Source organism: Triturus cristatus, chromosome 10 (genome assembly GCF_964204655.1).
Source record: "Triturus cristatus chromosome 10, aTriCri1.1, whole genome shotgun sequence".
NCBI lineage: Eukaryota > Metazoa > Chordata > Amphibia > Caudata > Salamandridae > Triturus > Triturus cristatus.
The window spans coordinates 379,058,942-379,073,348 of record NC_140593.1 but is presented as its reverse complement, the minus strand read 5'-3'; the positions used below and the strand labels follow the sequence as shown (position 1 = coordinate 379,073,348).

General features: G+C 50.1%; 1 protein-coding gene across 12 annotated transcripts in view; it reads left to right on the top strand.

Annotated features, from left to right (window-relative positions):
* The window catches only part of TAX1BP1 (Tax1 binding protein 1), a 712,600-nt gene that overhangs the window by 630,376 nt on the left and 67,817 nt on the right, over positions 1–14,407 (top strand). The window lies entirely within an intron of this gene.

Genomic DNA, 14,407 nt, shown 5'->3' with positions numbered 1-14,407 from the left:
CCAGAATCACAGGATGTTCAGCGTCATTGCAGAGACTCAAACCCAGTTCCCCAGATTCGAGGTCGACCGCCCTAGCTAGTTAGGGAACGCCAGGGATGAACAGAGGAGTTGGCCTATCGCCCTTAGTGGCAGCCAGAGGAGGGTGAGGAGGACTCAAGGGTGGGGGGGGAAGGGGGGGGGGGGGGGGGTTAGTTGACTCTCTAGCAGACCAACTTGAGGAGCCGGACTGGTGAGAGGAGTTGGGTGATGCCAGTGGTCTGGATACCTCCCCAGACCTTGGTATGCTTTCTCCCCTTACCGTGGCTATGGAGGAGGGGGCTTCCTATGCTGTGTTGTTGTGTAGGGCAGCTGAGGCCTTGAGCTTCCTTCGGTGGCTGTTAGGTCTAACCTCCTGACTGAGGTGCTTCAGCCAGCAGCAGCCTCCTCTGAACCCTGCTGCCTTTTAATGAGGCTCCATTTTTCCTCTCCCAACCCCTACCCCTGAGAGCTTGGTGGTCCAAGCCTCATCCTCAAAAGGCGCGTTCCCGACTGCTCCCCCAGATAGGGAATCCAATAAGCTGGACCATCTTGGGAAGAAGATATGTTCGAGGCATAGGAGCTGCAGATTACACACTATGCTTAGATCGCCATCTGGTGTTGGGCCCAGATGTTTGCACTTGTTTTTGTCCTGGAAAGTCTTTGGAAGTCACAAGATAGGTGACTCCTCCTTAGGATCATAGTGCGCATCGGCTTCATCCTCAGATTGTTTTTTTCCGCCATCGGGCTCGGATGTGTTTCTCGCGCTCCAGTTCGGAACCGTTACCGATTCCTGTTTCGATGCGCAATCCTTCACCCTTTCTACGGTATTGTCTCGATTGCGAACCCTAATCGGCGCGCATCTCTACAAGTCTTCGATTCCGGTCGTCGAAGAAGGCCTTCGGGCCGACCTGAGCCTTGGCATCTGGCTCATGGAAAGGACGCCTTTCAAAAAGTGTCCTCGATGTGGGTCGAAGTTTCCCCACACCGATCTGCATGAGGTGTGTAACCTCTGCCTCTCTCCGGAGCACGAGGCCAGAGACTGTCCAGCTTGTGCCTCTTTCTTCTCGAAGAAGACCATCCGGGATCGACGAGCTTGAAGGACCATGGCTCGCTCGTCGACTTTGATCCCCGACGACATCTTCCAAGAGGTCGTCGATGTGCCAGAGGAGCGGGTCTAAGAAGGCCTAGTCAGCGCCTCCGAAGCTGATGACTCCGTCGTCAAAGAAGTGACTCCGGCATAACGGATCGTAAGTAGAGACGTCGACCCCGACCCACTCCCTACAGCAAAAAAGGCTTCGGTCACACCTTCACGATCAGGTGCACACCGACACACTGCTTCCCAAGCCCCGCCCTCGGGCCTGGCAAAGAAGCCTACCAAGCCTTCCGGTGACTCTGGCTGGAGTCTGCCTGTCACCGGCGCTGAAACCCAATCATCGGCACCGAAAAAGAAGCCGCACCCATCCTCCGGGCCGACCGCTACTTCCACCCGAAGCCCTCCGCACCGAAGACACCAAGCAGTGACTCCCCAGCACCTAAAAAACACTCTGAGCCGACGAAGAAGCTACTCCCCAAAAGTTCGGACTCACACTCTTCGGAGCCAAAAAAACCATTGACACCGAAGAAGCACACACAGACTGGTAAATCACATGGCTCCAAACCCAAAACCGCTCCGGAGCCGGCGCCGAAAAAGCCCTCGATATCAACACAGTCGACACTGAACACCCAACCTTCTTCAGAAGAGCTTTTTCGACCAGACCCTCAACAAAAAACTCTAACTAAAGACCCTAAGACTGGTCAATTGACTCTGAGTTCCAGAAAAAGACCACTGGACATGCCTGCACCAGCTCCTCCACCTAAAAAGAGGGACATAGCCACATCACCTCTTAGAGTCCCTTCTCCACCTTCCCCTCCCCCACCACCTCGTTCTCCTACGCCATCCCCTACACCAGTAGACGATGACGACACATATGATGACACAGGGGACGGTGCGGACGACCTGCCACTAGGGGACCCCAGTCCACCAACTTCCCCTGACCCCTGGGATGACTATAATACGCCTGATGTCCCTAATGTCCCGCAAGATGACATCTACCCCTCTAGGCATTCCCCACCAGAAGACGCCATGGGTTTTAATCAGCTGGCACACCGAGCTGCCCAGTACCACTGGGTCGACCTACATACTGAACCAGTTGAAGACGATTTTTTAATGGACACTTTTGACACCACCCAAAGGTCCACATTCACTTTACCCACGCTCAAAGGGGTTATTAAACATGCTACAGAGGTATTTAAGGACCCTGTTAGCGCTAGAATCATCAATCCTAGAATTGAGAAAAAATACAAAGCTGCCCCTACAGACCTAGCTTACATTAAGGGCCCTGTTCCATTAGACTCTATGGTAGTCTCAAATGCTAGAAAGAAGGCTAACTCGCAAACATCAGGTGATGCAGCTCCGCCCGACTAAGAATCTAAACTCCTGGACGCCTCTGGCAAAAGAACAGCGTCACAGGCAGCTAACATTTGGCACATCGCAAACACTCGGGCCCTGTTAGCCCGATACAATAGGGCTCACTATGATGAGTTGGAGTCCCTACTACAACACCTGCCGGACAAATACAAAAATAAGGCCAACGACCTCATACAGGAGGGTAAAATTATCACCAACACCTCCATCCGGTGCGCTCTCGATGTGGCAGATACAGCATCCAGAGCAGTAAACACAAGTGTCCTTCTCCGCAGGCACGCGTGGCTACGCATTTCCGGTTTTAAACCTGAGGTGCAAAGCTCTATCCTCAACTAACCATTTGACCAACAACACCTTTTTGGCCCTAATGTTGACACATCCCTTGAAAAGATGAAAAAAGACACGGACACAGCCAAATCAATGGGAGCCTTGCAATCGCAAGCTCCCAGACGTTCCTTTTGTCGCTCATCCTACAAGGGCAACTCCAGGGGCTACTCGTCTGATAACCAATCCACCTCTTACAAGGCTCCCATCCAATCCACCTTCACAAGAGGTTATCAGAGAGGAGGATACAGAATCAACAATAACAAGGGCAGAGGCAAGACTAACAACACCCGCTCTGCCTCCACCCCTGCCCAATGACTTCCCTCCGCACTATTCCACTGCTGTCTACAACAGTTCCTTCCTGTCTGGATCAACATCACCACAGACAGGTGGGTGCGACAAATAGTGCAATCAAGTAACTGTCTCGAACTTACCTCTACCCCCAAACATTCCAATCCAATCCAAAATTTCTTTATTTCGGCCGATTAGGCCATAAAAGATAGAATCACACAATACATTTAAAACGGTCACTAAAAATACAAGCATGATAAAACCAGTAAAATCAATATACAAATGTTACGGACATCTAGACAATGGAATTCATTAAACAACACAGTTCTTATTTATATTAGACCTTATGTGCCACATAGCCGTTAAAAATTTTGCAACTGCAAAGACTATGTGCGGATCAGTGTTCGTTTTCAATATTCTGTACACCTGCTGATGACTCCTAATGCCCAGATTTCTGCATAGCGGGACTAGCCAGTATCTTCTTGGTCTATTGTAAGCTGGGCAAAAGAACACAATGTGGGTTTCTTCCTCATCATGATTGCAGCAGCCTGGACAGATTTTATCATTCTTTATTGTCCAGTTGTGGGTAAAAATTTTGATAGGGAGAGTCCCTAGCCTCCATTGTATGAACAATTTTCTGGATAAGATGGGAAAAATAATATCCATAAATCCCTCAAACTGGTAATGGTCCTTGAAAGTCAGAAATCGATCAGTCAAGGACCCTTTGTTAGATGCAGAGACCAGGGAGGCATAACGTTGCTCCCTATATATACCCACAAGGCATTTGCGGGAGACCCCAAGACAGCCTTGCTCGGGCGATTCCCATAATTCGGGGAGCCCCAGCCGATAGAGTTCTTTCTTAATCGAGGCTAGCCAGGTAATTTTATCGCAGGAATTCAGATTCATAACATGTACAAGCTCTTGCCTATAGTGTAGAAGCTCAACAGTGGACCAGAGCCTATGCCAGAACCTTAATGGCATAAGTTCCAGGTCCTCTTTTATAGAGGGTAGACCCATATCCATTCTTAGGGGAAGAAGGGGTGTGCACCCAAACAGCATCCAATGTCAACAGAACATTTGACACTCCTGAAACAAGAGGTAATTTCCTTACTACAAAAAAGTGCAATAGAACTGGTTCCCCTGCATCAACAAAACACGTGAGTTTACTCCATGTATTTTCTCATACCAAAGAAAGACGGCTCTCTGAGACCTATTCTAGACCTCAGGCCACTAAACCTATACATACAATCAGACCATTTCCACATGGTCACACTTCAGCAAGTCCTCCCTCTGCTTTCACAGGGCGACTTCCTGGCTACCTTAGATCTCAAGGACGCCTATTTCCATATTCCCATTCACGCAGCACACAGAAAATATCTCAGGTTTGTAGTGGACGGGCAGCACTATCAATTCAAAGTACTCCCTTTCGGAGTCACAACAGCACCACGGGTATTCACAAGTACCTAGCGGTAGTCGCAGCCCATCTAAGAAGACAACACATTCACGTCTTCCCATACCTCGACGACTGGCTCATAAAAGCCAGCTCGTACAACCAGTGTGTTTATCACACTCACGCGACTATCCAATTACTCCACGACATGGGGTTCTCAATAAACCACACCAAGTCTCATCTGCAACCCTCTCCCACGCAACAGTACCTCGGTGCCACAATAAATGCCTCAAAAGCGCTAGCCTATCCCACTCCAGCCAGGATAGCAAGCATTCTCGCTCTCCGCAGCAAATTTCAGCGGCATTACTCTCTTCCAGCTCGAGTGTTCATGCAGCTTATAGGGATGATGGCCTCTTGCATATTTATAGTGCCTCACGCAAGACTCCAGATGCGTCCCATACAAGAGTGCTTAGCACGTCAATGGAACTAGGCTCAAGGACAGCTAACAGATCTGGTGTTGGTAGACTGTCGCACTCATCGCTCTCTGGAGTGGTGGAACAGCAAAAACCTACCCAAAGGGCAACCATTCCTCAAATTGTCATGACAGCGGACGCATCGCTCTCCGGCTGGGGAGCTCACCTATTACATCACAGCATGCAGGGCAGGTGGATACCTCAACAAAAGTTGTCATCAATCACCTGGAATTACTGGCCATATTCCTAGCCTTGAAAGCATTCCAAAAACAAATATGAGGCAAGACTGTCCTAGTCCGCACGGACAACATGACAGCCATGTACTACATACAGAAACAAGTCGAGACACACTCTCTGCAGCTCTCTCAGCTAGCACAGAACATATGGAGATGGGCTATACCTCAGAACATTTTTCTCCTAGCCCAACATGTCCCAGGAGTTCAAAACACCATAGCCGATCTGTTATCAAATGCAACAGATCCACGAGTGAGAACTTCATCCACAAGTTCTTCAACCATTCTTTCAGATGTGGGGGCAACCACACATAGACCTCTTCGCCACCCACAAACGCCAAATGCCCAGGCTTCGCCGCCAGATACCCACACCCATTGGCCAAAGGCAATGCGATATGGATGAACTGGTCAGGCAGATTTGCGTACGCCTTTCCGCCTCTCCCACTCATACCACTGGTGGTGCGCAAACTACGGCAACACTCACTGACTCTCATTCTAGTTGCTCCAACTTGGGCCAGACAACTGTTGTACACCACAGTACTGGAACTGTCTGTAGTTCCGCCCCAAAGATTACACCTCTCACCACGCCTCTTAACCCAGAACCGTGGAGAGATCAGACACCCGGACCCAGCTCAGCTCAACCTTGCGATCTGGCTCCTGAAATCTTAGAATTCGGTTACCTTAACCTTCCTCCTGAATGTATGAACGTCATTAAGGAAGCTAGACGCCCTACCACTAGAGCCTGTTACGCAGCCAAGTGGAAACAATTTGTGATATATTGTCGTAACAATAACATCAGTCCCCTAAATGTGTCTATTCAACACATCATTGGCTACCTACTACACCTACAAAGGTGCAACTTAGCCTATACGTCTATTAGGCTACAGCTTGCTGCCATAGCAGCATATCTACAAAATAGACAACATTTATCACTATTCAGGGTACCTGCCATCAAAGCCTTTATGGAAGGACTCAAAAGGAAAATTCCTCCCAGAGTTCCACCATCACCTGTATGGTATTTAAACATCGTTCTCAGAAGACTAATGGTGCCTCCCTTTGTGCCTCTACATAAATGTGAGCTACAATTCTTGACATGGAAGGTTGCTTTCCTAGTGGCCATTACTTCTCACCACCACACAAAGGCAATCCCATATCAAAGTCTGGGATAGCCAGATGGATAGTTAAATGCATACAAATTTTCTACCACAAAGCAAAACGTACTTTAACTGTTTCTCCTAGAGCCCACTCTACAAGAACAATAGGGGCTTCTATTGCATTTTTAGGGAACATTCCCTTAGATGACATCTGCAGAGCAGTTACATGGTCTACACCGCACACGTTCACAAAACACTATTGTGTAGATGAGCAATCAAAACAACAAGCTAGTGTGGGCCAAGCTGTACTCAAAACACTAGTTCAGACTACTGCAACAGATACTGGTGACCGCCGCTAAGAAGGGAGACCACTATACAATCTATGCATAGTGTGTAATCTGCAGCTCATATGCCTCGAACGGGAAATGCTACTTACCAGTATGCATCTGTTCTTGGCATGTAGAGCTGCAGATCTACACACGCCCACCCGCCTCCCCGGCTTCCTTTATCTGTTCCAGTTTTATTTAGATACAGCATACAAGGGCATCTTCCTGTTTCTTACAAAGCTCCATCATTTCCCTGCTGGCGAAAAACAATCTGAGGATGGAGCCGATGCCCATGCGCACTATGTTCCTAAGGAGGAGTCACCTATCTCGTGACTTCCAAAGACTTACCAGGACAAAAACAAGTGCAAACATCCGGGCCCAACACCAGATGGCGATCTATGCATAGTGTGTAGATCTGCAGCTCTACATGCCAAGAACAGATGCATACTGGTAAGTAGCATTTCCCTTTCTTCCGCCTACTTAGGACTGCGATCGGTGAATACGGCATGTCTCTTGGGCCGTTATACTCACACGGTGTAGGGTACGGTCGCACAAGTGCTGCCACAGTGCTCGGAGGAGGCCCGGGCCGTGCTCACCCGTGCTGTTGCTGAGGGTCGAGACGCAGCTAAGTTCACAATCTGGTATGGGCTGTATACCGCCGATTCGCTGAGTAGGACAGTTTCCTCGTCTGTAGCCTGGCTGAGAATGTCTGGCTTCACTGGGGATGCCCAGTCCATACTTTTGGACATGCTCTTTTATGGCCGTTGCCTGTTTGGTGACAGGGTGGGCAATGCGCTTGAGCGCTTCAAGGACTCTGGGGCCACAGCCAGATCCTTGGGCCTCGCAGCAACTTCTCGCCCCATGCAGTCTGCCTTTCGTGGTTACGGAAGGAGTGCCCCACCACATTCTACCCCGAGCCACAGCCGCAGGATACCCAACCTATGTGTGGCCGGGGAAATGACCCAGCCCACCAATGCCCCCCCTGCAGCAGCCTCCAAACCTTCCTAGTCTGATTTTTCAGAGCAACCAGTTGCCAGTGGGCTGCAGGATCCGCCGTCACCGCCCCCACTGGCACAACATCACGTCGGACAGGTGGGTTTTGCAGATAGTCCGAAGGGGCTACAACCTCCCCATCGAGACTACCACTCCCTCCATGCCTACCCCTCCCTCCATGCCACCAACACTCCATCGCATGTCGGAGGATCTCTTAGCCCTTCTCCGCCAGGAAGTTACGGTTCTCTTGGCCAAAGGAGCTATCGAATGAGTCCCTGTGCCAGAAGTGGGTTGTGGTGGCTACTCTCACTACTTTCTGATATCCAAGAAGAAGAAAGGCCTGCGTCCTATCTTAGACCTCAGGGATGTCAACTGCTTCCTCCCGAAGGAGAAGTTCAAAACGTTAACCTTGGCTCAGGTCCTGTCTGCCCTCGACCCCAGAGACTGAATGGTAGAGTTGGACTTGCGGGACGCTTATTTTCACATCCCTGTCTTGCCTGCCCACCGGCGGTACCTACGGTTCACGGTAGGCCATGAGCATTTTCAGTTCACCATGCTCCCCTTTGGCCTTACCAGTGCTCCTCGGGTGTTCACGAAAGTGATGGCGGGGGTCGCAGCTCATCTGTGCAGATCAGGGGTTCCAGTCTTCCCCTATCTCGACAACTGGCTGTCGAAGGCCGGCTCGCCCCAGGCTGTCGTCTCCCACCTCCAGGCTACGGCAGACCTCCTGCATTCACTGGGGTTCACTATCAACATGCCGAAGTCACACCGGATTCCCTCTCAGAAGCTCCTTTTCATCGGAGCTGTTCTGGACACAGCATGGTTTCTGGCTTAACCTCCCAAGCAGCGAGTCCGGGATATTCGGGCTATGATACCGATGTTTCAGCCTCTATACCGGATTTCGGAGAGAATGACTTTGAGGCTCCTGGGCCTCATGGCCTTCTGCATCCTGTTGGTAGATCATGCCAGATGGCATATTCGAGCGCTGCAGTAGGACCTGAAGTTCCTGTAGGCGCAGCATCAGGGCAATCTTTCAGATGTCGTCCAGATCTCGGAGGGGACTGCGAGTCAGTTGCAGTGGTGGCTAACGAACCAAGACTGGGTCAGCGGCAGATCCCTCTCCCTTCCCCAACCAGAGTTCACAATGGTGACGGATGCGTCACTCCTGGGACGGGGCGGACACATGGGAGAGGTGGAAATCAGGGGTCTCTGGTCTCCAGCGGGGTCGTCTTGCACTGAAGGCATTCCTTCCTTCTGTCAAATGAAGAGTAGTGCAGGTGTTCATGGACAACGCCACCTCCATGTGGTACTGCAACAAAAAGGGCGGGGTCGATGACCCTATGTCAGGAGGCTCTTCGGCTTTGGACATGGCTGGAACATCCGGGCATATCCCTAGTGGTTCAACACCTGGCAGATTCCCTGAAACAAACTCAGCCACCGATGCATGATGGATGACGAATGGCGTCTTCAATCTGAGGTGGTTGAAGGTCTGTAGTGGGGAGAGCCTTTGTTAGATCTATTTGCCACTGAAGAGAACGTGCAATGTCAGCAGTTCTGCGCGTTTCGAGTTTCCAAGGCGGCATTCGCTCGACGACGCCTTTCATCACGAGTGGAATTGCGGCCACCTGTACGCCTTTCTGCGTGTACCACTTCTACCCAGAGTGCTGAAGATGATCAATCGCAACCGGGCCAAAGTAATTCTTGTGGATCCGGACTGGGCACGAGGAGTTTGGTACCCTGAACTCTTGAGCATGGCTATCGATCCTCCAATCAGACTGCCTCTTCGGGAGGATCTTCTGTCGCAGCAGCAGGGGATGGTCCTCCACCCTAACCTGTCCAGCCTCCACCTCTTTACATGGAGATTGAGCGGCGACGGTTGACCGCTTTCGACCTTCCTCCCGAAGTCTGTCATGTCATCTTGGCACACAGGAATCCCTCCGCAAAAATGGTATACTCCTGTAGATGGAACAAATTTGTGGCATGGTGCACAGCAAAGGCTGTGGATACCTTTTCTGCTCCTCTTTCAGAGGTTCTCCTCTTCATTCTTTCTTTGGCCCAGCAGGGCTCTGCTCTGGGCACTCTTAAAGGCTATCTTTCGCCCATTTTTGCCTTTCTTCGCCTTCCTGATTAGCCTTCTCTTTTCAAGTCCCCTATTGTAAACAGATTTATGAAGGGCATTACTCATCTCTTTCCTCCTTCTCCTTTTGTAATGCCCGAGTGCGACTTGAATCTTTTCCTTACTTATCTTATGCGTGCTCCCTTTAAGCTACTACATAATTGCCCCCTACGTCGTCTTACTTTAAAGACTGCTTTCCTGCTTGCCATCACTTCTGCTCGCAGGGTGAGTGAGCTTCAGGCTCTGTCTTCCAAACCTCTCTTCCTGTCCATCCGGACAAAGTGGTTCTTCATACTAGGCCCTCTTTTATGCCCAAAGTGGTTACTTCTTTCCACATGGATCAGACCATCACATTGCCCACCTTCTTCCCACTCCCCTCCAAGGAGGAAGAGAGACTCCACCGCCTGGACCCAAAACGAGCGCTGTCCTTCTACCTTGACCACATTAAAGACTTCCGGGTGAACGGTCAACGCTTCGTGGGTTATATGGGTGCCAAGAAAGGTCGGGCCGTACACCAATGTACCCTCTCTCGATGTGTTATCCTGTGCATCAAGGTCTCCTATTCTTTGGCAAAGAAGAAATCCCCGGTAGGACTGCACGCCCACTCTACCAGGGCTACGGCAGCCACTACTGCATTGGGACGTGGAGTTCCCCTGGTTGACATCTGCCAGGCAGCCACTTGAGCATCCCTGCGTACGTTCACAAAACATTACTGCCTGGACAGCCAAGTCCTGAGAAACGCCTTTTTCGGCCACTCGGTTCTCCAGGACTTTATGGTGTGAACTTAGTTCGCAGACCCACCACCTGGGTTGGCATTGCTGGGTTATCTATTCTAAGGTAAGGAATCTATAACTACAGTCTCTTTCAGATGAACAAGTTACTTACCTTTGGTACCGATGTATCTGTAAGAGACATATGTAGTTATAGATTCCTTACCGCCCCACCCAAGCTCCCTGTTCTGCTAAATGACTTCTAGGGATAGGGACTCTCTTACAGGGCCCAAGTTATTTGCACCAGTGGTCAGTGTCTTACATGGCTCTGCACTTCTGGCGTGGAAAGTTGTCTCAGAACTGACGTCAGCGCGCAGGGGCGGCGTCTAAGTAGACACCACGAGTTCATCCCGGCGACCCGACACGGAGTCGACAGACGCCAACTACCAGCACGCAGGGGTACTGCTATGAAAAAATGCTCCGGATCCAGCCTGATGCCTGGTGGTAATTCTAAAGCAAGGAATCTATAACTACATATGTCTCTTACAGATACATCTTTACCAAAGGTAAGTAACTTATCCATTAGCTCCATGGGTGGCATTACTTATGACAATTGGTTGTTTCAAATAGTGCAGCAAGGATATGCCCGATCATTCCTTTGCTGTTAAAGAACCATTTGTTCATCTGACAGCAAGAAGCCCAAGCTCTTATGGACAAAGTAGCCATTGAGAGGGTACCAGCAGGGAAACAGAAACAGGGACTGGATGTTATTCCTGTTATTTTCTGGTTCCAAGGAAAAATAGAGGCCTTTGCTCAATTTTAGGTCTTTGCCCTCTCAGTTTCTTCCTTAAAAAGCAAATAAATGATGTTCACATTCCCCAAGTTCTGTTTGCCCTGGAACCAGGCGACTGGATGGTAGTACTGGTCCTGCAAAGTGCCTATTTCCACTGTCCTGCTGTCCCACAGACGTTAAATGCAGTTTAAGGTGGGCAAGAAGCATTTTCAGTTTTCCATGCTCCCTTTCATCCTTACCAGTGCCCCTTATGTGAACACAAAAGTGATGGCAGTAGTTGCAACACATCTTCAGATGTTTGAGATACCAGTCTCCCCCCTACATCGATGACTGACTGTTGAAGGCGGACTTGCCACAGTCCATCGTAGACCACCTCCATATGATGTCAAGCCTCCTAACATCTTTAGGATATTCGATTTAGTGTACTGCAATCACACCTGACCCCTTCACAGGGGCATCTATACATCAGAACTGTTCTGGATATAGTGCAAATTTGAGCCTTCCCTCCAGATCATCAAGTTGGAGCAGATTCAGCATTGATCTCGATGTTTCAGCCTCGGTCCTGGGTCTCCGTTAGAGAGGTTCTGAGACTTTTTTGCCTTCAGCCATAAGGGAAAGAAGCAGAAGACTTTTCAGGTATATTTTAGATTATATGCAGTGAGTAGCAGAGTTGTGCTTGGGCTGTAGGAGTAGATTTAACTGGTTATTTTGTGGTGTGTATATTGTCGGTGTTCAAAACTCATTTGCTGCATCTTTATAGTATCAGTTTATTGCTTGTACTTTTATCGTCTTGCAGATTCATGTCTATTTACCACTCTCCAAAGATTGTGCGAGACTCAAAATGTGTATATATATAGATATATAGATATAGATATAGATAGAGAGAGCAGCTCTACTGGATCGGGAATCCAAGAGGCTGGATACCTTAGGAAAGAAGATGTTTTCTGACACCGGGTGTCTTTTAGGCCCACTATTCCCACACTCTGTGGGATACAGTTGCACAGCTGCTGCCAATGGTCCCGGAGGATGCTTGAGCCGTATTCTCCCAGCTTGTTTCAGACAGGTGGCACACAGCAAACTTCACAATATAATGTGGACTAGACCCAACCTACTCATTGGGCAGAGCAGTTTCACTGACATGGCTTTACGCCACCACGCCTGGTAGAGGATGATTGACTTTTCTGGTGATGTCCAAGCATCACTTATGGACATGCCCTTTGATCGCTCCTGTCTCTTCAGCGGAAAGGTGGATTCAGCGGTGGAGCACTTTAAAGATAACAGGACTGCGTCCAGGTCTTTGGGCGTATTCATGGCCCCTTGCCACCCCCAATCTGCCTTTTGCTCCTTTTGCCCCCCCCCCCCTTCCCCCAGCTACTGCACCGCACACTCTTCTCAGCCTCTGCGTGGCCGTGGTACCTACAGGTCTGTGGATCGGCAAGCCAGTGGTCTGGTCAGTTCACCATTCCCCCCCCCCCCCTCCTCCAACAGCCTTCAAACTCTCCTAATCTGCCCTCTTACCATCATGGGTAATCAGTTGGCAGCAGGATTTGCTATCATCTGTCCCACTAGTGGACCATGATATCGAACAGGTGGATTTTGCATGTTGTCCGAAGGGGCCACTCCTTCCCATTCATGACTACACCACCTCCCAGACCACCATCTTGCGACAGGCTGACGGAGGATCACCTCTCTTCTCTACCAGGAAGTGATGGCCCTCTTGGTCATTGGAGCCATAAAGAGGGTGCTGATTTCAGAATTAAATAGTGGTTGTTATTCCTGCTACTTTCTGGCGCTCAAAAAGGTCTGATGCCTTTGTTGTGCCCTAGACATGCACCCTTTCAATTTCTTCCTCAAGTAGTTAAAGTAGTTAAAAATGCTCATAATAGCTCAGGTCCTGTCGGCCCCAGATCCGGAAGACTAGATGGTAGTGTTAGACTTGCAGGACGCATACTTTATCCGTCCTGCCTGCCCCCAGGCATTAACTGTGGTTCACGGTGGGGCACAACCACGTACAATTCACCTTGCTCCCTTTTGGCCTTAACAGCGCCCCTTGGGTGTTCACCAAGGTGATGGCGGTGGTTGCAGCTCATCTGTGGAGATCAGGGGTGCTAGACTTCCCTTATCTCAATGACTGATTGTTGAAGGTGGGCTCACCCCAGGCTGTCATCTCTCCCTTCCAGACAACAGCAGACCTCCTGAACTCGCTGGGATTCACTATCAACGTGCAGAAGTCACACCATACTCTGTTTCAGACGTTCCCTGTCATCAGAGCTGGTCCGGGAACTGTCCTTTTGGGCTTAACATCCTGAGCGGTGAGTCCAGGGTATTCAGGCTGTGATATCCATGTTTCTGCCTCCGTCCGAATTTCGGTGAGAATGACTCTGAGGCTGCTGGACCTTATGGCCTCCTGCATCCTGCTAGTGTATCATGCCAGATGGCACATGCGGGCTCTGCAGTGGCACCTAAGGTTCCAATGGGCGCAGCATCAGGGAAATCTCATAACCACGTTCAGATATCGGTGGGCACTGCGAATGATCTGCAGTGGTGGCTGACAAACAGCGATTGGATCAGAGGCAGACCCCTCTCACTTCCCCAGGCAGATCTCACCATGGTGGCGGATGTGTCGCTTCTGGGATGGGGCGGCCATCTGGGAGAAGTGGATATCAGAGGACTCTTGTATCCGAAAGAATCCAAGCTCCACATCAACTTGTTGGAAATTTGTGCAATCCGATTGGCATTGATGGCCTTCTTACCATCCCTCAAGGGGAGGCTAGATCTGAAAGAAACACGTTAGTTATATTCCTCACCTTAGAATATCCCCAGGCGTCAGACTGGATCCGGAAGATTTTTCGTCGGCAATACCCCTTGCGCGTCGCTAGGCGTCGTCTGCGGCTCCGCGTCCGTCGTCGGCGTCGTGCGCCGGAATGATGTCGTCGGAGTACTTAGACGCCGCCCTCGCGCGCTGACGTCAGTTCTTCTTTTTTCCGCGCCAGTAAGCGCAGATCCGGGAGAGCTACCCCTTTAGTCAATTTTTGAATAACTTTTTTGACTCTTTATGGTCAACTCTCGACTCTGGTGCCGGTAGGATGCCTGGTTTCAAGGCCTGTGACGACTGTCACCGACTGATGTCGGTGACCGATCATCACCGCCGGTGCCTGTACTGCTTGGGCCTCGACCACGAC